Source organism: Ambystoma mexicanum, chromosome 1q (assembly GCF_040938575.1).
Source record: "Ambystoma mexicanum isolate Mex_15411 chromosome 1q, UKY_AmexF1_1, whole genome shotgun sequence".
NCBI lineage: Eukaryota > Metazoa > Chordata > Amphibia > Caudata > Ambystomatidae > Ambystoma > Ambystoma mexicanum.
In genome coordinates this window covers 1,496,316,676-1,496,339,848 of record NC_090922.1, presented here as the reverse complement: position 1 = coordinate 1,496,339,848, position 23,173 = coordinate 1,496,316,676, and positions in this window count along the sequence as shown.

Sequence of the window (23,173 nt, the reverse complement as noted above, 5' to 3'; positions counted from 1 at the left end):
CCTTGGGAGCCCCCACTCTCTGCACCCCCTATTCCAGGGTAAAGGGCCTTCCTTCTTTCCTCATGTGGCTCCTAAATGCCTGGCCTGTTTAATATACCAGGGGACCCCAGGCTCCATCTAGCCCATGTGTCTCTGGAAATATTGTTTTTAACTAAACCCTGTCATGCTTTTCTTCTATTCTTTGTCCCACTGCTGAGATCCCACACAGTAACATGTAAAATGTGACTTGGAAGCAATGGGCCTCACAAAATGAACAACTTATCAATGCAACACATCACACACATCTATGACCTACAGAAGGACAAACATATGATACATAGATTTTAAGAGAAAGCTATATTTCACATGGGCCTGCAGTATAAGAATATTGTTACTCTCTTGCCAACATGGACTAGGGGAAAAGCCATATGATTGCTGCCATTTCTTCCATAAAGCTGTGGCCCTGAGGGCAGTTGTCTATTTCATGCATGCCTTTGAAGGACAATAGAGGTTGTGTAGAGTGTGAGACATATGAGCCACAGCGACATTCAGAGGGACCAGTCTGTTGGGAAGTGTCTGGATTTTCCTCAGGCTGAGGCTTAAGGAAAGTAGACATTAAGGTGAAGTAGTCCCTCCGTGAAGCCTATCTCTTGACATTGACCGGGGCCCGCAGCACCGACCTGGTAGTGATGAACTTGCACATGAAATCAATAAGCGAATTGCAAGGTCCTCTCCTTTACTTATGTAACATTAAAAAACGAAAGTACTGGCGTAGAAACCCAAAACTGTGCTTCATATGAGACTGCAGGATGTGGTTTCTAATCATATTTAGAAGCAAAGCAAGAATATGTCCTGTCAGACACTACAGTCATATTTGTGTGCCAGAATATGCATGTCAGACCATCACATGGGCTGTGTGGCCTCTCGCACACCACCTGTGCTGAATTTACACACATGATCATCTTATCTATACCATTTATCCCTCTTTATCCAAAGTTGCCACTGCGATCAGCTGGAAATTCAGCAGTCGAGGTGTACAGGACACAGCTTAGCCCCAGTCAGACCAGCATGTGCTGTTGAGTGCTGTGTTCAGCAGTGTGTTACTTACTTCAACCCAGTGTTGCCACATACAAAGTGACTGTCTGAGGCACAGCTGAAGATCTTTGCAGATGTAGAAAGAAAATCCTGCTCAAATACGAGAGTGCAGGTGTCCGCCTCCTTTTGCTAGAGACTCCCACGATTTTAGGGACACTTGGCAGCTCTGTTGACAGTCACCGCAAAGTACAAGCTAAGTACTGTTGGCTGTTCGTAACACTATCCCGGACTAACGTTTCTGATTGCCTACGCATTTCAGATGTATTGAATCCGGATCGGCACTCGTAGCGTGCTGTTTATTTCAGCCCTGGAGGACATCTTTGCTGGAGACACTCCATTCAGGAAGTAGGAGGTGACTTTTGTACTTGCACGTAGGGCTCCTAGTGGAGTCCATTGAAAACTGTGTGGCCGCATTGCCATTTATATTAGGAGCCCATTTGAAAACTGTGTGCCCGCAATCATATCCATACTTGGAGCCCATTGAAATCTGTATAGCCTTGGGATGGGTTAAAACTGAGAATTAATTTTCTTATTTTTTTGAAGTCATATATCTAAAACCCCTTATTTATTTATTTATTTCCTAGGGTGTGTGTTTGGGAGGTTGGCCCCGCCCTTGGTTTTGTGCAACGATCCGCCTACTCCAATAAATACCGGCACCTTGGCGCACCGGTGCCGCGCACCGCAAAGTACAAGCTAAGTACTGTTGGCTGTTTGCTGTTCTCGGTGCGAGGTGCCTATCCCCAAGCCTATGTGATTATTGATTTGGGATCTCTGTAATAGATTGGAATGCTCCGAGCAAGTTCCGTCAGGCCCATCGTTCCCTCTTTGCCTCGGAGCAAAGTGGAGCGGAGAGGTGGGAGAGGTGTATTTCGTCCATCCTTGAATTTTTCTTGACTTGCGCGGGTGAGGGTGCATGAGGTTTCATGATCATGTCTTTGACGGCAGGCATGCCAAAGGGCATATGTCCGCTTAGCACACCGTGTGTGGCGAGTCAGACGAGTAATAATGTCATAAACTGTCATTTAAGTAATACATCCACGCCAAAGGTTTTGCGAAAGGCAAATAAGGTGAAAACCGTCTTAAGTCATGGGACGGATATTAGAAAATTCTGCAAAGATCCATTACCGCCAAGGATCCAACCACCCTTGGCCGGGGGGGCGGGTGTAGATACTCAGCCAATTACTATTAATGACTCCAATGTAAATGTGATTGATGCCTTGTCTAGGAGAAATGGTAATCATGGTAAACCACAACAGCAGGAAACAAATGTAAGTAAAAAAAACATCACGTTGTTCACAGTCCCGAGGACCATAATGGCAAATCTGAATATTTCAATAACGGACACTAGTTTGCTGAATTTGGTGTAATGTACAGCCGTTGATAATGCCTCTAAAGTGGTAGTGGATGGTGGTGAAAAAGATGATGCCATAATTGATTAGAACTTGCTTAATTCTGGGTTTTCTGCACAATTGCTCGCAGATAATTTATCGAAAACACCTGATATGTTTTCTACTATTGGTTCTGGTTATTCGAGTGTAAATGTGTCATATTGTGCTCCAAATCCGAGGAAATGTGTTACTCCATATGTGTGTGTAGATGAGGAGGCACCAAGCTGTGGGGAGGTAGGGCAGGAACCAACAGTACCCAATGATGTGGAACCATTGCAGAAAATAGAAATAGGCAACCAGGTCCCAAATAGTGTTGTACTCATGGAAATTGTGCTAAAAGCTACTCAATTTTCATTGGCTGTGCTGTTTAAATTATATGATACCTAGGCTGAACAGCTCTGTAAGCAAGCCCTTCAAATTGAGCATTTGCTTTTATGGCAAAAGAAAGCTATGCACAAATTGAAATTGAAAAGTGATAATCCAAGTATAACGCACCCTGATCTAACTACATGTTCAATAGCAGGGAACATGGGTGTTGGGGCGGGGTACAAACTTATCCCACAAATGGATTGTATTATAGGTGAGGTGTTGGAATGTAATGTGCCTGACAAAATAGCTACGCAGGAGGGTAAGTGTACAGAGAATGAAGTTGTAGGGAGGCGATTCGCTAGTGACACGGTGATGAAGGAAGACAAAGTTGCCTATACAGTCTTCACCAAACAGGCAAAAAGTGGTACAAAGCAGAGTAACCATATGAGTAAAAAGCTACCAAAGAATCAACCAATGCCAACAAATAAGAAGGGGGCTAAAATACGAACATTTATCAAAAAGTTAAGCATTCCAACTAACAATACAATCACAACTGCTCAAGCTATTGCAAAAAAATATCACATGCGTACTTACTCAAAGGTTGATCTAACGGGAAGTGGTTAATTCCAACCAGTACTAGCACATGCCCCCCTTGATGCTCTGGTTGATGAGGTAACAGATCAGAATCTCCGGACTGGGTCCAAGAGGGATAAAGCTCCAGTTGAGAAATCCTCTAATTCTGGGGAAGTGAGAACCACTGTGCCGGGCCTCAATATAAGAGATTTCCATCGAAAGGAGATAAGAAAGGCGGTAGATGCCTACATGAGTAGCAATATGGTGGTTAATATGGATAAGCCGGAGCCAATGCCCTCATGTAAAAAGATTAAAAGTGTTAGTTTTAAAGAACAAAGGGTGGAAACAAATTTTGTCCCACCCATAAACATACCTACAACAATAGAGTTAAATAATTTGCCTTTGGGACTGGGAGAGAACCATATGGTAAATCCAGAAATCTGACAAAAGGCCAAAGAGTACATAAGTCCTGTAATACCTCAGAATTCCTTGATCTCACAGATTACGCCAGAATTTTTAAACATTATACAAAATGCTTTGAGTACCGGTGGCAGACAAAGAAGTTCCATGCCCTCAATGGCAGCAGTTACAAAAGTTGGGTCGGCGACTAAACCCACGACCATTAAGAGAAAATCGCTGGCAAATTATTCATTGACGCTGTCTTGTAACGCCTCTCCGGCAGTGCAATATGAACTAAATAGAAGAGCTATTTTAGCCATATTCTCGGATATACCAAGTCTTGAGGACATTTGTTCCACAGACTTGGAGCTGAGAAATTCCCGGACAAAGGGAATCGCCAATGTGTAAGAATATGGATGAATTCGAGGTTGGTGCAAAATACAATCTGGCTTGCTAAAACTGATTTGACATTGTTGGGATTTACAGTATTCACTGAAACAACTGCAAATGTCGAAATCAAAAATGAGGTACTGCTGAATTACAATCTCAATGGTTCTAACCTTGCCTCATGGAAAAGAAATACTAAACAGGGTGAAGTGTGTAATTGTAATTGTAATCAAAGAAAAGATCGAGCCTAACTAGTACGATCAGCCGCAAATAAAAATCTGGCATTAATTAGTTGGAATACAAGGGACTTTGTCCATCTGTTAAATAATGACAACAATGATCTAGTGCAATTCGACATAATTATGTTATAGGAAACATGGCTAATGTCGGTACCTGTGTGGGATGGCTTTGATCTTTTTTTAAATCCTGCATCACAGGCTTTGCACGGAAGACCGACGTCTGGCCTACTCATAGCCATTAAATCTAAAGGGGGGATCTGCGCGTAGGCATGGGAAACGCCGAATGAATTTCTCCAACTGGTTAAAGTAAAAGTCAACAATGAATCGTATGGCCTGATAAATGTCTACTGGAATCCAGTGGGAATATCGGACGGGTCCTTTATCAAATCATTTGGAGACCTATGTAGTCTTATTGCAATGGACTCATCAATTTCACAAATTAATTGCTGGAGATTTTAATTTGGATTGCACCAATGACCAGCCCTTAAAGTATAATCCAAGACTGAATAAATGGGCTGAATTGTCTCATCAAATAATTTGATACGGTTGAACGGTGCTTTTCCTTCCGATATTCCTCCTCATCCAACTTGGCATCGTGGTGGTAGTGTTTTCATAATTGACTTTATTTATGTGAATATGAATATGTTTGAGGGGATCAATACGTTTTGCATTGTGGAAAATACACAGAGTGATCACAACCAACTTGTGATGCAATGGACAGTCAGTGGCGAACCAACAACCGGACAAAAAAAATCTAATGAGAGTAAATCTTGTTGTAAATAATAATGGTAATAGGCTATGATGGTCGGAGAGATCGTTAAAATGGCTCAAAGATCAACTTGAAAGTCAAATGTGTACAGGAGGGAATAATTTGCAGCCGTGTTATGCTGACATGTTACAATACCTTCAAGCCGAAGGAAGAGGCAAAGGAGGTTGTAGGGATCACCTAGATCGTCCCCAGATACATGTGTATGATGCTGCCACCAGAGCAAGGAAGGCTGAGTATCGGCGTCAAATAAGGGCAGTTAATTGTTTGACCTTGAAGGAAAGAGGACTTGCGTTGGGCCATATTAAAACAACATATACAAATTGGCTCAGAGCTACTAGAGGACTTAGACTGCAGCAGGATGGTGAAAATATGCTGGCAAAAACCTAGCACAAATCTGGGCCTTATTGAGTAAGTCAACGCATTACTCACAAAACATCATGCAAGCAAATAATGTTACCGAGCAGGTGTGGTGTGCCCATATATTGGAGTATTATGCAGCCCCTTCCAACTCGATAGTGACTATTCCGCAGGATCTGGGTCCTTTTTTCCAAAAGTATGATCTGGAAGATATTAAATTCTTCATAAATAAAATCAGTAACTCAGGTGCCTGTGGACCTGATGGGTTATCAAATAGGACCTTCAAAAAGCATCCTGAGCTATGGGCCAGGATACTCTTTGAAATATTCAGGTTAATCAATATGAATCAATCCTTGCCTGCCTCCTGGACGCATACTTTGTTGGTCCCTATATATAAAAAAGGTGACCGCTCGAGCCCGTCAAGTTATAGACCCATTGCGTTACTTGATGCGCCTGGCAAGATTTTTACTAGATTGGTGTTGAGAGACTTCAGAGAATGGACATTGAAGAATGAGCTACATGACCCCTTTCAAACGGGCTTTGTAGCTGGGTTGGGTACAATCCCAAATCTTATGGCACTAAATATGCTAAAAAATAAATATGCTAAAAAGAACCAAGTGCTGTATATAGCGTACATAGACTTTCAGTCTGCTTTTGATTCGATTGATAGGAACATCTTGTATCAAAAACTAGTACAACACAATTGCCCTCAGTCTTTACGGTTGCTGATTATGCGCTTTCACAATAACACCACAGTACAAGTAAGATTAACCTTGGATGGAAAACTGTCTGACAAATTGAATACATTCCGAGGGGTAAAACAAGGTTGTATATTTTCCTCATCAGTCTTTAACTTTTTCTTGTTAGAATTAGGCACAGAGATAAGATCTCTGAAATGTGACCAACCAAAATTAGGGACAGAAAAAATCTCGCCCTTATTGTATGCGGATGATCTTATTCTCTTATCCCAAACTCCAGCAGGGTTACAGCGGTTGCTTGATAAGTTGAATGACTTTGTGATGAGAAACAATCTAATCATTAATTTACCTAAAACACAGATTATGGTTTGTCATCCACATCCTAAGACTAAAGTCAAAAATTACAAGTGGCAGCTACAAAACAGAAGTCTTTCTAAGGTAGAGCAGTATCAATACTTGGGTCTAATTTTTGCAGTCCCAGTGTCAAATAAAATTAATGAACTTGAGAGATATAATAAACTTCAGACGCTAATACAACAAGCGAAAATGTTAAAAGGGAAATTTGGGAAATTTACTATAAGTCATATAATGAATTTTTACCAACAAAAGATCATCCCCACGATATATGGAACTGAGTGTCTAATTGTGGCACGCATAAGCTGGCAAAAATGTGAATCCCGGTTTTGGAAAGAGCTACTGATGTTACCAAAATCCGTCCCGCTGCCATTGATTAGGCATGAATTGGGCTTATCATCCCTCGAAGTACAAGTGAAGTGGAAAATGGCTGCCACACTGAGAAAAAGCATTTTAGGTCTAAAAACCTTGAATCTTTTGGGAATTATGGTAAAACATCTGCTTGCTTGTGATCAGGTTTTTACCAAAGAATGGTGTGAATATGCATTGCACGTGTTGGCCGATGCATCAATAACATTGGATTTATTGCTTGAGAATCCTGATCGAGCAAAAGCCAAAATATATCAAAATGATTGGATTGTAAATCGGAATTTATGTTTTCGATATATTGACTTTAAGTCCAATCCATTTGTACATAAGCATTTTCGAAGTATGGGAGACTATCTCTCCAAATTCCCTAACCCTCAAATGCGTAACCTATACCAAAGGTTCACGCTGAATCTTTGGCCAACACGTGAAATCCTGGTGAGAAGAAGGATGATTTCCAGAGATTTGGAATATTGTCGCTTCTGTAGTAACAAATTCAGCAAGGAAAATTTAGAACATGTTTTAACTAAGTGCCCTAACCTAGAGCTGAGGAGTAGACACTTCAGTAAATAATTTGTAAGTTCATGTAGTAACATGGAACCAGAGGCAGTGTGGCACCTTTTATTTAATAATGGAAAGCTAACGGTTCGTATAGCAATCATTCATTTGTTATTGACCATTTTTCCGGATATAATATCATTTTGATTGATCCTTGATTTTAGAGGGTGATTGCTTTGTGCTGTTGACATTTTATTTGGTGTTTTCCTTGCATGAATTATGAATTATGACTTATACTTGTATGAATTATGAATAGTATGAATTATGTTTTGAATAGTATGAATTTTGACTTGTATGATGTCATAAATGTGTATAGTAATGAAATTACGATGATGTAAAAATTTGAAAGGATGATTTTATTATCCAATACAAATAAAAAAAAATATATATTAATGTAGGGGGCACTCCATGACACGATATGGAATACATTGCCAGAAAAAAGGGACTAGCCAGAAATGCTGTCTGATGGTAAACTCCATTGAGGCAGTTGGTTCTGTGGTAGAGTCCATATTGTCAATACTTTCTTTCAGGAAAGTCATGATTCTATTAAAGACACAGAGGCTCGTATTATGCATACTCTTCTTTATTAAAACCCAAGCAGCAATTTTAAAAAGAAAAAAAACATTAAACAAAAATCAAAGAAAAAAACATTTTCTGTGTCAATGTAGTCTTTGCAGTTTGAAACTCTATTGCCCTCAGGCATGACACTTGTCCTAGACCATGAATCACAGCGTTATGGTCCTATCACCTCACAATTCCTCATCCCCAATTCCTCTTTCTTTCACTGTCTCGCTGTAGCTTCCTAATGAATGACTCCATCTCGAACAGGGTATAGCGAAGAACAAAACCTGTAATGAACCGCCTCCAACTCCAGCAGGGATCCGCCATGTGTTGTCTGCCTGTTTAGTGTCCGCACCTGCTGTCAGGTTCCCTTGGAGGTTCAGCAGATTCCTTCTTAGATAAGTGACTGTAAAATTACTGACAAATGCAACCTGTTATGACATATGATTGATGGGAAATTGATCAGTTAGTTAAAAGAACTTTTAAACAGAAGAGGTGATTGAGCAAACATAGGACTGTCAAGTAAAGTTTAGTCTTTAATGGAAAGTCAATACTGTGATGTTTGAAAGGGTCGTTCATTTTCTACAGGGACAGAGACAGTGCCCCAGCTTTGAGTCTGTGATAAACCGCAGGAACTCCATTCTCTGCTGTGGCCTGGTCTCGGATTTCTCCCAATTGATGAGAAACCCCAGTTTCTCTAGGAGACTCGTCATTGGGACCATTTGCTCTGGTAGCCGCATCGGATCCTACGCCATGAGACAAATATCCTCGATGTATAAAATCAGTCTGACTCCTGAGTAGCTTTGTGAAGCACCAATGTGCTGAAGTTAGTCCGAAAAGGGAGACACATAAACTCTCACCTTTGCCATCACCAGAGGAATTCTAAAAATTGCTGGTGTATCTCAGGAATGGGTACTGCTAGATAGGCATCCCTCAAATCTATGCAGGTTAGCCAGTGCCCTTTCTGCAAAATGTCCCTGAAGAGATGGATTTCCTCCATCTTGCAGTGTCGGTACACGAGAAAGGCGTTAAATTGTGTGAGATTATCACCGGCCTGACCTTTTGCTTCTGTTTCACCAGTAAAACATTGCTTAGGAAGCGTTGCGCCACCTGCTGCGCTGGCCTTATCGCCAGAAACTCTCCTACTTCCTTGTCCATGAGGCTTTGTTCCTCCTCTGTGTTTAGGGAGAATTCTCAAAATGTGCTAATTTCCCTTACCTTTTGAGACCCCCAGCAACTTTGCTGGATTTCTAGGATTTGATTTTTCTACCTGGGAGGAGTGTGAGCCTTTTTTGCCACTCTTCCATATATTTTGATGTGTGTTTTACTTTTGTGTTCTTTGGTTATGGTGTTTTAAAACAACTCCATAGGCATCATCTTTTTATTTGTGTCACACAACACCTTCAGTGTAGTGGCAAAGGGGTGTCTTTCAGACTCCCCAAGGTTTAAACACTTTCTCTGGGACTGACTATTGTCTCCAGAGCATGTAAAGTTAAATTGACTTTACTAGTATCTTTATATTTACTGACCCAGCACGCACTATCTTCCTATAGAGTACTGGAGGGGTTGCCTAGCATCCCCTGAGTCAAAACACTCATGTAACAGTGAAATGTTACCCTTTCCTACCATGGCTGGTGGCAGTGGTTTAGATCAAACTACCATGATTTTACCAGACCGTGAACAATGGTAGCAAAAAATCGGGTCAGTCATGTTTTTCAAGATGGCGCCCAAGACGAATCTGTAAAAACAGACTCCGGTCGACTTTTTTCACCGTTTCTTTTAGGAAAGGTCCTTCTTGTGTTTAACCAGGTTTGGACCCTTTATTCATTGTCCTTTGGCGGGTTTCAGTGCTGAAGCCCTCCTCTGGCGCCTCAGTGTCTGGGGTGGACAGGATGTGAGGGAGGTGTCCGAAACTCCCTGTGCTTAGTCTCCCAGGAGACCTGAATGCACTCTGGCGTGATTGGCTGGCTGGCTGTCCGGCTGGAATGAATGGGGGAAAACTGTTTAAAAGCAGGTCTCTGGGACTTGGAAAGCAGAGTCAACCACTGGAACGAAAGAACCGAAGACGAGCTGAAGGAAGAGGACTGCTGCAACTCCTGGACGACCGTTGAAGCCCTGCTGCAGGTCCGAATTGCCTGAAACTCCATCGACAGAGAAGCCCTTCAAGGTTAACTTCTTCCCTCGAATTTGGTGGAACCAACCAACTCACAAGCCGCCTGGAAACCGTACCCTCCTGGTCGAATTTTCTACAGAGTGCTGTGGAAAACCGGATAGCCAGTGGGAAGGATACCAGTTTGTGTTCTTTAAGGCACTCATACCTTAAACCGATGTTTAGCCAAGCTTGTGGCCTCGTCTCTGGGCAGTGCAGGAACCTCCCGACGTCCTCCTTCTTGTCCCCATGACTGAAGCACAGGAACAGCGAGGTCTGCTCGAACTGCCAGGAACAACTGCCTCAGCTACAGCTCTTCTTCACTTTAAAGGTACTGTGCAAATCCGGTCCGGAAATCTTTTCGACCACAGAGAAAGTTTGTGAAACTTTCCCCTCTTTGAAGGCTGGTCCTTCCCTAAAAATGTGTCTATCTTTTCACCTGGCCGAATTCTTCTAAAAACCGTGGCAAAGTCTTAACTGTTATCTACCAGAACTGTGCTATCCTATACAAAGACTCTGAACCATTGACTTTGACCCAGGTCTATCGAATTTAATTGCTGGTTGTAGTTAACTGAAACCCTTTGCCCTACCTATGAATGTATTTGGGCTGCATTTCTTATAACCTTGTCTTTTTACCCCTTTTTAAAGTAACTGAAGTGCCATTTTGCTCCCACTTCAGGGGAGCTGAACTTGTTCAGTAACTTATTGGTTGTGTATTGTGGTGTATTAGTGTATGATATTAAGCTGCTTTTGCTCGTGTAATGTTTTCTAATTGACTGTGTAAATAAATGTGTATTCTTTTACCAAGAAACCTTGAGTTGAACCACTGTATTTGTTGGTCCCTTTGTGTAACTTGTTCTACTGCTCACTTCAACTCTTGAGATAAGTCTGGCTGCTCAGCCAATGCTACCACATAACTGTGTAGTACAGGCTTGTACCAAAGGTGAAATGGTACTGACACTTTTAGTCTTAATTGCATGTAGTGTTCCCAAAGGGTACTGCATGTGATTCTGCCTAACACTCTGAAATTGCGAAAGGGTGCTGCAGTTTAGTTTGTGCTCTTTAAAAATTACAGACAACACCCCTGCACAGTCTCTGCGACCCAAGAGTCCATGGTAAGCTCCTCCCAAGCGCTTAGGTGCATCGCTAGCCTACCAACTATCGCGGGAATTGCGCCTTGAAACACTTGTGTATAGGCGCGTCACAAATGCCATATCATATCATATCATTGCTTGCTGCTGCACTGTGTGCATACAACTGTACTCTCACATGCTGCTGCAGTGCCAACCCCGACCCCTGCCTCTTCCACAGGAGGGGAAGGAAGGATTCAGCCTTCTGTCTTCTTGTTGTCACTAGTTGTTTCCTCTATAGGGCCTCTGGCCTCCTCAGTGGCTAGCGGAGACGCCTCTGGTTCTGCCGCCCTGGCAGATACACAGGGCACAAACACTCTTTTTTAACAATGTCTGACCTTTGTCCAGAGCAGCAAAGGTGTTAACAAATCTGGACATGTCTTTGACAAATGCTTCTCTAAACAAAAGCCCTTTAGCTTCTGCAGTGGCCTCAGAGGATGCCAACTCCCTGAGTTTCAGGTCGATCTTTACTACAATCGATCGTCTGCACTCCGCTGCTATTGTACAGTTGGTATTACTTATTAAACAAACTGCTCTTTGTGCCCAATTAGCCAGAATATGCACATCCATAGGCAGGGCCTCTTTGGTCTCTTCCACCATTTTAATGATCTTGGCCAATGGACCTATGGAATCGGGGAGTGTGTCCTGGCATGCTATCCATGAGCAGTCAATGCCCTTTTCAGGTCCTTGGTGTGCTTCACCATGAATGAGTCCACCTCCAGAGTGTCCGCTACTTTATCCGGCAGAGAAGGTCTGGAATATTGTGCCTTCAATTAGCCTCTCACCTCCTTATTTAAAGGCGTGCGCAGTCACTTGCTCAAGTACCCATTGGCCTTAAGTGAGAGCTTCCCTTCCGAGGATCTCGGGTGGAGTAGCAGGTCTGGATGAAAGGGGTCGACCAGGGAACTATCTCTGCATTTCTAAACGCTCTTATTGTGCCTTTTGCACGGTTCTCCTTCCTGAGGAGTGGCCAAGCTCACAGAAAGGTGAGAACTCTCAGTGCTGCTGGAATCCCATTCAGTGCCCTCTTGGTCTTCCTGTGGGCTAAGGGGTATGTCACCTTGCCCCTTCCATCACGCCTTTCCCTTAGGATGCCTCTCTTTTGTGTGTCCTTTGCGTGATTCCGACAGTGGTTCGCCACTGGCCTTATGTTCCTCCTGCCATTGTCTCTTGCAGGCTTTGGGCCTCGCAGTGGCCCTATGCCTGCCCATGCTGCTTTGTCCATCAGCTGTCCCAGAGAGGGGTCCTGCAGAATGTTTGAAGGCCCTTCTCTGCTTTACTCGCTGTCAGAGGATTCTACCTATACCCAGGCCATATTGTGTAATGCACAGGAGACAGACAGCTAGCAGCCGCAAGGTAACGTACAGGCTTTTTATTATTAAATTTAATTTATAACATCTCTCAATGGTCTTGAGACTATTTCTTCACTTGTTTAATGTCTTTGAAGTCATTTAAACAGTAGAGTTTACATCAGCTAGTCCAGAGATTGATGACATGCTGTGGCATGCTGGAGTTCCAAGTGGCTGAAAGTTATGAAATATAACACAAGAGGCTAAGAGGTAAGATGCCTGAAGTAATTTTGAAGCAATGAAAAAACTGATTTGAAGCAGATATAAAGAAATATTTAGGTGGCATGCCACGTTAAAATTAACACTGAAAAGAAACTTTCAGGCCCTGGAGTTTAAAGGGATGGTCTAGTAAAAATGTTTATTTAAAAAATAGATAGGCCACATAAAAAAAAATACTAGCATCCTCCGTTTTAAAACTTCCTATGTAACATTTTGAGCTATTCAAGTTCAAAATTCGAAAAAGCAAGCACAGGGGCGCAGCCATTTTGTGAAATGGAGGCCCTCCTGTGCTGGCTTTTGCTTTTGCGGCACTAATGAAGGAAAAGCCAGCCAGCTGTAGTAAACAAAGTCTACCGCTGGGTGGCTTTCCCTTCATTAGTGCCGGGACTCGGAGGACGCGGACCGGAGACCAGAGCAGGAAAGCTGCAGCTGAATCTCGGTAAGTGCTATTTATTTTTTTTACAAAAAATAAGCACTAGCTGCGTTTTTTTTCTAAGTTTTCCGGGCTGGAGGAGCCCGGAAAACTTAGAAATAAAACCGCAGCTTTAAAAACGTTGTATTTATGTTTGCGGTCGCTTTTGAAGCGACCGCAAACATAAATACAACGTTGTTGTGTCGGAAAACGCTGCGTTTTTCGTTCCAAGATTCTCGGGCTCCTCTGTCTCGGAGGAGCCTGAGAAACTCGGAAAGAAAAACTGCACATTTTCCATCAGCCAGTCCAGAGATTGGTCGCATGCTGTGGCACGCTGTGGCATGTGCCACATGTCACATTCGGCTCCTACCCCTTCTCGGGAAGAGCTCACTCTGGTTAGCCGATTAACTGAGAGTCAGGACCAGGACATCCACATACCCACAATCCTATGCGGAATGTTCATATATACAATATATACAATATATACAATAATGATAGCAGAAGCTTTATATTCCTGTAAAACAATACATGGAGACGCACTCTGAAGAGCACAAACTGAATATTACTAGTTTCTTTATTTCAAATCCTGCACTGGTTTGACACTGTAATTTTCAGTCCCCGCAGAGAGATAATACATTCTACACCAGCAGTCGCTTCAGGAGCTTTTCTCTGTTCAGAGGTCGCCGGGTCAGGGAAGAGCTCACTCTGGTCAGGGGGGTCAATGAACTGGAGCTTGAGAATACCTCAGTGCGGAAACAGCAAAAAGCAGCCACTGCTCAGAGCAGCTCAGTGAGTAGAAGGCAATACAGCAGTGCACCCAGATATCCACATACCCACCATCCTTTGCGGAAATATGCATAGACAAACCTTTACAATGATAGCAGAAGCTGTATATTTGTGTAAAACAGTACATGGAGTCGTACCTTGAAGATCACAAACTAAATTTAACTCGTTTATTTTAAATCCTGTACTGATCCGACACTATCATGTTCAGCGTTGAGGTGTTAAAAAGTGCGCGCGTGGACGATTGTGGAGTTGTTTTGCAAAGGATGGAAGTGAACCTACAGTTCACCGTGATGCCCCGCATCAGCTCAAACCTTTCCTTAATGCAGCTTGTGAGGCCTCTTCCGCGTTCAGAGACCCGCCAAAAATTGGATTTAGAGCCTGCGGTCACTGCCACACAGAGTGCAGTAACATGCCGGCTGCAGAATAACGCGAAGCATGCACAAACGGCGGTGTTATGTAACATCGAGGAATATCTGTACCTTGGAAGAATAGAGTGCGGACAGATTTATTTAAAATACAGTAGGCTTAATTTCCATATACTATTCGTGCAGTGACTGTATGCATTGAATTAAATTCACATAAAGCGTACCTCTGATTGTGCAACAAGTTGGTATATGCAGATTACAATGGATTATGGGCAAGCGGATATCCGTGAGGGGTAGAATGTTCATGAGCTGAACTGTTCGGAGCAGTAGCTGGATTTAGTGTAGAGTTTGTGCTTTTGTCACTTGTCCTAATAAAAAAACGCATATACTTGAAAGCATGTTTCACACGTTGGCAGTGAAATGTATTTACTTCTCATCTTCCTTGTCACAGTACTTACACCTGCCTTCCCCTCACCTATGTAAGATCAGTCCTTATCTATTTATTTATTTTTTTAATAAACTCTATCGTGCATTTGGTTAAAGAAAACCTTAAAAACTACTTTATATCACACAACACATAAAATTGTATTTTATATATTCATGCATTTTATAAAATCATGTAATATCACATTTTTGTAAGATATAATATATTCAAATAAAATTCCTATTACTATTAGTGAATACAATTCAAGTTTCAATTCATGTAAATTGCTCTAATCTAAAACTAATTACAGTAGACAACTGGCTGGCTAAAACAATTTACTTTGACTCAAGTAAGTGGATTAAAAAAACGTATTCCATAGATAATTTGGAGCTGCAGTAATCACAATAGATTACGTGCAGTAAAGTCTATTCCAATCTTGATAAATGTGTATGCATCCCATACAATCCACAAAATTCCCATATGCCTTAACATAATGAGCATTCAACCTTGTGCAGCATGGCAAAACCTGCCTGACAGTTTCGCCCTTCCTTGTTATTGATATTTGTGCACATTAGTGTCTCGAGAGTGACCATTTTCCTCTTATGGCACGCTTGAATCGATGGGCTGTGTCTGCCGGCACCAGACTTTCTGGTCACCTAAGTGTTCATTCAAGTAGAACCCTGATCATTTGGAGCAACCAGAATATAGTGAAGTTCTGATGGTCGAGTGGTAGGTATTGTTGTAGGCGTATTCAGCCAGTGGCAAAAGATCTTTCCAATTGTCTTGTGCAGCGCTTACATAACTGCAGAGATATCCCTCAACGGTTTGATTTAATCTCTCGGTCTGGCCATTTGATTGAGGATGATATCCCGAGCTCAGTGCTCGCGATATACCCAGAATGTGGTAGACCTGTTTCCAATACCGTGAGGTGTATTGCGATCCTCGGTCGGAAATAATAGTTTCAGGGAGACCAGGAGAGAGCGCATCCCCCCCATCAGAATTTCTTGCAAATGGCTCTGCATTCAACAAACAATTGAGCTAAAAACACTTTGCCTTACTTACAAAGCCTTAAACCACCTAGCCCCCCCATATCTCACCAACAAACTGTCTTTGAAACCGCACAATAGAATCACTAGATCTGCTAACACTCTCTGCCTCACTGTGCCTAGATTCACCTCTAAAAGAGCTGGCGGCTCAAGTTTCACGGTCCTCGCCCCTCAACTTTGGAACTCCCTGCCGTTGAATACCAAATCGGCCGCCTCATTCCATCTGTTCAGGAAGGTAGTCATTGGGTGGCTATTAGACAAAACCAAAACCAATCCAAAGCCCAACTAAGACCATGACTACGGTATATTTTGTACATACTACTCAAATGTTCTAATTGTATGCTCTAAATATCGCTGATTGTATAGCCTGTACATAATTTCTACATAGTGTATATCTGCATAATTTTTATATTCTGTACCTTTGTAACCTGTCTTTAAGTGCCCTTTTACTCCGGGGTGTGGTGCGCTATATAAGTAAAATAAACAAACAAACAAACATGTAGAGAAAACACATGAGTTATGAAGATTCGAGCCATTTGAGCAGCGGTAGGGAGCCATAAAAGAGAAACAAAGTGTGCCATCTTGGTTTGATCTAGGTAGTTCAACCACGAAGTCCGTGTATATGATCTGCCATGGACGAGAAGGGAGTGGCATCTTTATCAGTTTCCCCAAAGGGGAATGACGAGGAGTCTTGGTTTGAAGACACATTGGGCATGATCCCACGTGTTCTCGGGTGTCCTTCTTTAAACTTGGCCACCATAAGTATCGAGAGACACATCTTGAGTTGTGGCGGTTCCTCTGTGTCTGGCAGTTTTAGAATGGTGGCACATCTCTAACACTTCCTTTTGAAGGGACCTTGTTGGTAGCTCTATGACCCAAAAAGTAACATCCTTCCGTAAAGGTTAATGCAGACCTTGCCCATTTTGGTAATGGATATTTTCGGGCTGTCTCAGATTGTGATCTTAGTCGTGTTAAGAAATCTGAAGGAGTTTGAAGTCCCAATGCCAAACGTGGAAAGATGGGTTCTGTTCGGAATTGGTCCGAAGGAATCAGTTCTTTACGGGAAAAAGCATCTGCTCTCAGATTACTCCTTCCCAGTATGAAGGAGAAATGAATTCGGAAAGGTGAAAAAAAAATGTGCCCTGTCTACTGTTGCATGTTTGGGCATATTGAAAGATCCTAAGATTTTGATGGTCTGTAGGTACCTCCACTGGAAATCTTGCCCCGAGCAGAACGTGTCGCCATTCTTCAAAAGCTCTCTTTATAGCCAAAAGCTCCTTTTCCAGAACAGTGTAGTTTAGTTCAGCTGTGGAAAGGGTCTTAGACAGATATGCTATTGGGCGTTATTGAGCCTGGCCATCTAACTGTAACAATACAGCCCCTACGGCATACTGTGAGGCGTCTTTCTCCACAATAAACTGACAGTTCTGCTCTAGGGTCTTCAATATGGGAGCAGATGTAAAAAGTATTTTAAGTTTATCAAACTTGTGTCTCTGGTCCCCATTGGAATGACTTGCCCTTCTTAAGTAGATTGGTCAACGGTTAGGTCAAGGAAGAGAAGTTCGGTATACATTTTCGGTAGAAATTAGCGAATCCTATAAACCTTTGGATGTCTTTCCCTGAAGTAGGAATAGGCCATTCTCTTACGGCTGATTTCTTCTCTGGATCCATTTTGATTCCCTCGGCAGATAACACATATCCCAAATATGCCACCTGGGTTGATGGAAGGAGCATTTTTCCAATTTACAGTAAAGATGTTTCTGTTGGAGTCTCCTTAGAACTTCACTGACGTGTCGATAATGCTCCTGTAATGAGAGTGAAAACACTAGTACATCATCTAGATAGATGATCACATTATGTAGTAGAAGGTCTGCAAACAGATGGTTCATGAACCTTTGAACACTGCTGGAGCATTTGAAAGAACGAAGGGCATGACTTGATATTGGAAATGGCCAAATGGGGTTCTGAAGGCTGTCTTCCACTCGTCACCTTGTTTGATTCTAATTAAATGATAGGCTCCCTTTAGGTCCAGTTTGGTATAAACCTTAGCTCCTTTTACCGCCTCTAAGATATCTGGAATAAGAGGCATTGGGATTTTACCCGGGACAGTGATCTTGTTCAATCCCCTAAAATCAATGCAAGGACGTAATTCGGCCATGTTCTTCTTAGGGATGAAAAATAAGGAAGCAGCAGCTGGAGATGTGGATTCGGTTATGAGACCATTCTTAATGTTAGTCTTCAGGTAGTCCCAAAGTACCTCCTTTTCAGTATTGGAGAGAATATACATTCTCCCAAAAGGAAGAGGTTGATCAGGGAGCAAAGTTATGGTGCAATCGTACCTTCTATGTGGGGGCAATTGAGTATATTTTGAGGTGGAGAATACCTCTTGAAATTGTTGATACTTTTCCGGAAGACCGGTTATCTAGCATAGTGTTGTGATCCCTTGAGTCTCTGAGGGAGAGGCTGTGGGCTCTAGTGGAAGTCCCCTACAATCTTCTATACAATGGGCTAGACAATACTCAGACTCCCGGAAAATAGAGCCTACTGACCAGTTGATAAACAGATTATATTGTCTCAACCATGGAAGCCTGAGAATGATTGGATGGTGAGCTGCCCTAATAATGTCCAAAGAAAGAATTTCCTGATGAGCAGAGATGGTCATTAGCAGAGGAATTGTCTGATCCTTAGTGGGCCCAGAAACTAGAGGACTACCATCCACGCTTTCCACAGGAATAGGCTCAGTCTTTGGTGAGCGCGGAATACCATGGATCTTGATCATCTATAAAATTCCCGGCTGCACCACTGTCTATGAGAGTGGGAACGTCCTGTAGCTTGTGCCCATCAATTGTTAAGGAGATTTTTAGGATCAGCATATGTGTATCCCAAGGACGAAGACACAGGGAAGTGAACCTTGTTCTTGCAGCATTTCCCGAACCGTGTCTCGTCTCACGGCAGGGAACTGGTGTTTCTCGATCTCCTAGGTGGTGCAATGGATGTTCGCCCCACAATACATACAAAGTCCGAAAGTGCGCCTAGGTGCCCGTTCTTCAGGGGATAGAGGACCGCTTGCTGCTGACCGCAATTGCATGGGTTCTTCTGTAGTATTCGCTGGAATTGCGTGGTGCTGAATAGATAACGGTCGAGAAATCCTCCCTTTCCTACGTTCACTCTGACGCTCCTTCAGACGGTAGTCAATCTGCATCACTAATGCGATAAATTCGGTGAGAGTGGTGGGCCTTGGTACTCTGGAAACTTCATCCTTAAGGGCTTCTGACAGACCTCTTCTGAAGATGGTCATCTGTGCCTCGTCAGACCAGGTGGTTTCACTAGCCATCTGTTTGAACCGAGTGATATAAGCCAGAATGTCTTGATTTCCCTGTTTTAAATCTAAGAGATGTTCTTGTGATGCTACTCTAATCTCCTGTCTCCCAAATATAGAACGAATGCTATTGAAAAACGCGGTGTGTGAGTCTAGGATTGGGTTATTGGTAGTGACCATCGGAGTTGCCCAGGCCAGAGCAGGTCCGGTCATCTGCAATATCATGTATCCTACCCTGTCTCTGTCAGTATGGAAGTAAGCTCCTTTAAATGTAAATTGAATCGCACATGAATCTATAAATTCATTTACTTTATGTGGATTCCCGTCAAATTTCCCACCGGGCAGTGGGCCTGGCGGAACCTCTGAACAATGGGGAATGCGACTAACAGCCTGCTTGTTGTGCAACTTGTTGTGCTGCCTGCTTTTGATTCTGCCTGAGAGAGGCATTTTCCTGTTTGAGCTGCTGTATCTTTGTAGTGAGGGACTGACCTGCAGCTATTAACTGCTGTATCTGCAGATTCATGTCGATAAGGACCTATGGTACAGCAGAGATCATCCAAGGTCTACTCAGCTCTGGTTGAAATGGGAAAAACCCTTCCACGGGCGTCGCTATCTGTTATGCTTGGATCACAATCAGAGCGAAATGTAGACAAATTGATGACAACCCACCTGAGTGTAGCTCGATCTCTGTAGGTGACAGCTGTTTGTTGAGTAAAGGAATCTACCTGTAGTCCCTTCTGAGCCCCAGCCCAAGGCTTGGGCGCAGAGAGAACCCCAGGGAAACCCCAAAGGGAAAAAACCCTGTGAAGAGCTGCTGGGGTACGTGGTTTCCTAGTGCAGTCTTCAGATGGAGAGGGTCGGTGATCCTAATCTCAGGAAATGAGTCTTCGATGATTTAACCGGATCTGGATTCTTCTGATATAGCACTACATAGAGAGCAATGGAGGTTATTGTTGATATAATGAACCCCGGCTCTCTTCCCACTCCCGAGAGATCTTGCTTACCTCTGAATCGTTGTAGTCGGAAGGTAAAGGATTTTAGGTTCAGCAGGAGAGAGAGTGAAGCCTGCACAGCTGGAGGAGTACAAAGAATAGAATGAGGAATGAGGATCAGGGCACCTATGTCTCCCCGAATATGCTTTTACCCAAAACTTCCCCCTACCTGCGTACAAGAGGTACAAGAGCTGAGGCACTCATGCCTCTCTGATCACAGGGATCTGCAGGGTGACAGAATGCGTCGGGGTCGTTCCTAGTGAAAGTGGATGGAAGATAGTGACATGTTAGTACGTCTCTGCAGGCCTGCGGGAAGGAATATTCCGCGGGCAAAATAAGAAGGAGGAGTTAAACACACCGTGACGGATGTGAACAGCTCGCTGTGGAAGCAGAGAGTGAAGATACCGCGTCGAGATTGTTCCGCGGTTGACATGAGCCGGCACTTCCAGAACACTAGGTAAGTGGGGAAAGAAGCTGGAATAAGGAGGTTAGGATTAAAGGTATGCAATTTCTGCACGTTTAAGAATATAGAGAGAGATCTACGCCAAACGAACTTGCGAAGTGTGGCAGCACTCCTATGAGAGTAGCGACGCAAGGAGCTGTTGCTCTTCCTTCCGGATATGCTGCACTGGAAGGGGGAGTGGCCTCCTGGGACAGACCCATTGCGCGGTCAGCTAGACCGGAACTAGGAATATCGTGCAACTCCATCTTGAAGGGTGACATGCCCTGCATCGGAGGAGCCAATGATACATGCATTACACCAGTTCAGTCCATTATAGTGCTTGCTAGGATTTGTCTCTCTGGATTTATAATGGGTAATCTAGGACTACAAGTCCCAGAATTCAAAGGAAGAAACAGTTCTGGGCAATGCCACTGTACAGAGCACATTATGCTATGCGACTTTGAATGTTTAAAGGCAAACTAAATAGGAACACTAAGAAATATCACCCAAACAGGAAATTATCCCATAGATACTAAAACATGTTATAAACGCACACATTTGGAAAGTTTGTTATCAAGTTTGACTGCCGCTTTTTAAGTTGGCCATGCCCCTTTAGGCCACTCCCAGCACTATATGCCACACTTCCTTGTTAGAGCCCTCCCCTCAATTTCTCAACCCAGTTTAAGCAATGGGTGCATGGTTACTTAAAAATCAGTAGCCTACTACCTAAACTGTAGGGTGGGAAGTATGACATTGCTGCCATCATCTCATCTCTCCTTCTTTAGTGAGGGAAATGCATACATGCCAACCCTTCCGATTTAAACTAATAGCGAGTTCCCATGTGTGTACAAATGTCTAGTATAAAAGACAGATACTACAAAACTAAGCTGGGGCTGAGGTGTGAGAAAGCACCATCTTCAGTCTTAGGGTGGCAAAACAAAACAAGAGAGAGCAAAACCCTGCATTGAACTAAGGTCCGAGAGTGATATGAATTATCCGTAAGGTGAGGTAGCTGCAACGAAAAACTCATCAAAATGATGTTCATATTTAATCAAAACATCTTTCCACGTCAACAGGATGTATGCCTACAATCATGGAACACATTTCAATGCATACAAGCTGTTGTAATACAAAAATCAAATCAAAAACACCATGGCCCTGATTCACAGAATGTATTCCTATGGGATTGCGCCATTATGAAACCCTTCCATGAATCAGGCCCCACATGTGTATTAAACAAAAAGTATGAACAAATCAACACAATCATGCAGATTCAGAGTATGTTATTGAATTACATTCGTTTGTAACATACTTTACAAAGCACATACATTGAGAATCTGCAGTTAAATATGTGCAGAAAGTGTAGTGAGTGCCCACTGTTTGTCAATTTAACATTAGCATAAGTGTATCTGCGGGTCTACGTCCAAAGAACGAGAAGTTAGAAGCAATTATACAATAATGCCTGTCCTTGTCGAATAACAGAGTGATGGGATCTTGTGGTAGACACCTTGTGTAGAGAGGATAGCCTGACTGAATTAGTGATAGACGTTGCGGCTAGTGTCTTAAATTCAGCGACCAAAGCCTTCTTCAGGATCCATAACAATTGCTTAAACGGGGAACCTGCATCACCAGCATCACTTCTTCAAAAATCGCCACCCAAACTTGTGCATCACTGCAGACGAGCGAATATTAAAGCCTGCAAAGGAAAACCCTATATTTGCACAATTTCGGCTGAAAAAGCAAAAGTGAGCCCCTCACAACCATTAAGGTACATGAGGTACCTAGTAGCTCCAAGATGGCCAACCGCGACATGCCTGCAGCCCCCTCTGCCTAACCAGGCCACCAGCAGCCTGCCGATTGTCCATTCGGCCTATTTCAATCCCCATTGGCCCCCACCAAGGCCTACGGGAGACAAGGCCATCACCTGTTTTGCACCTGTTTTTGCCGTGTCTGCCGTCTGCCAGCCCCCCTGGCTTGCGCACAAGACCCTAGCGAAGGTAACATTGCAACTCCATACCAGCCGCCGCTCTACTATCACTGGCTGACTACCATTGCTACCCGTGCCTCCAAGAGTTAACACCCTTGTTATCATCTAACTGAATTTTGTTAACTGTACCTTAAGCTCTACATGCGGGCGCTCGCCTACTTTCAAGCAATTACTTCTTCCACTCTATGAAAATACTGTACCTAGCCCAGTCTATGAATGTTAAACCTAGATAGACCCTGATACACTAGTGCCTCACACTTGCCTGCACAGTTTTTTTAGCCCAATTTGTGAATCTCAAATCTAGACAGACCCTGTTACCATATTGGTTATCATTTGCCTGCACAGTGTTTTTAGCCCAATTTGTGATTCTCAAATCTAGGCAGACCCTGTTGTCATATTATTAGTACCCAGCTATCCCACTCTTGACAACGACTACGGCTGAATAACTACCGCGGCCACCCAAGATGCACCTAGAAGTTGCTTGCCTTGCTATCTGACTCCCTCTTCTACAGAATGTACCT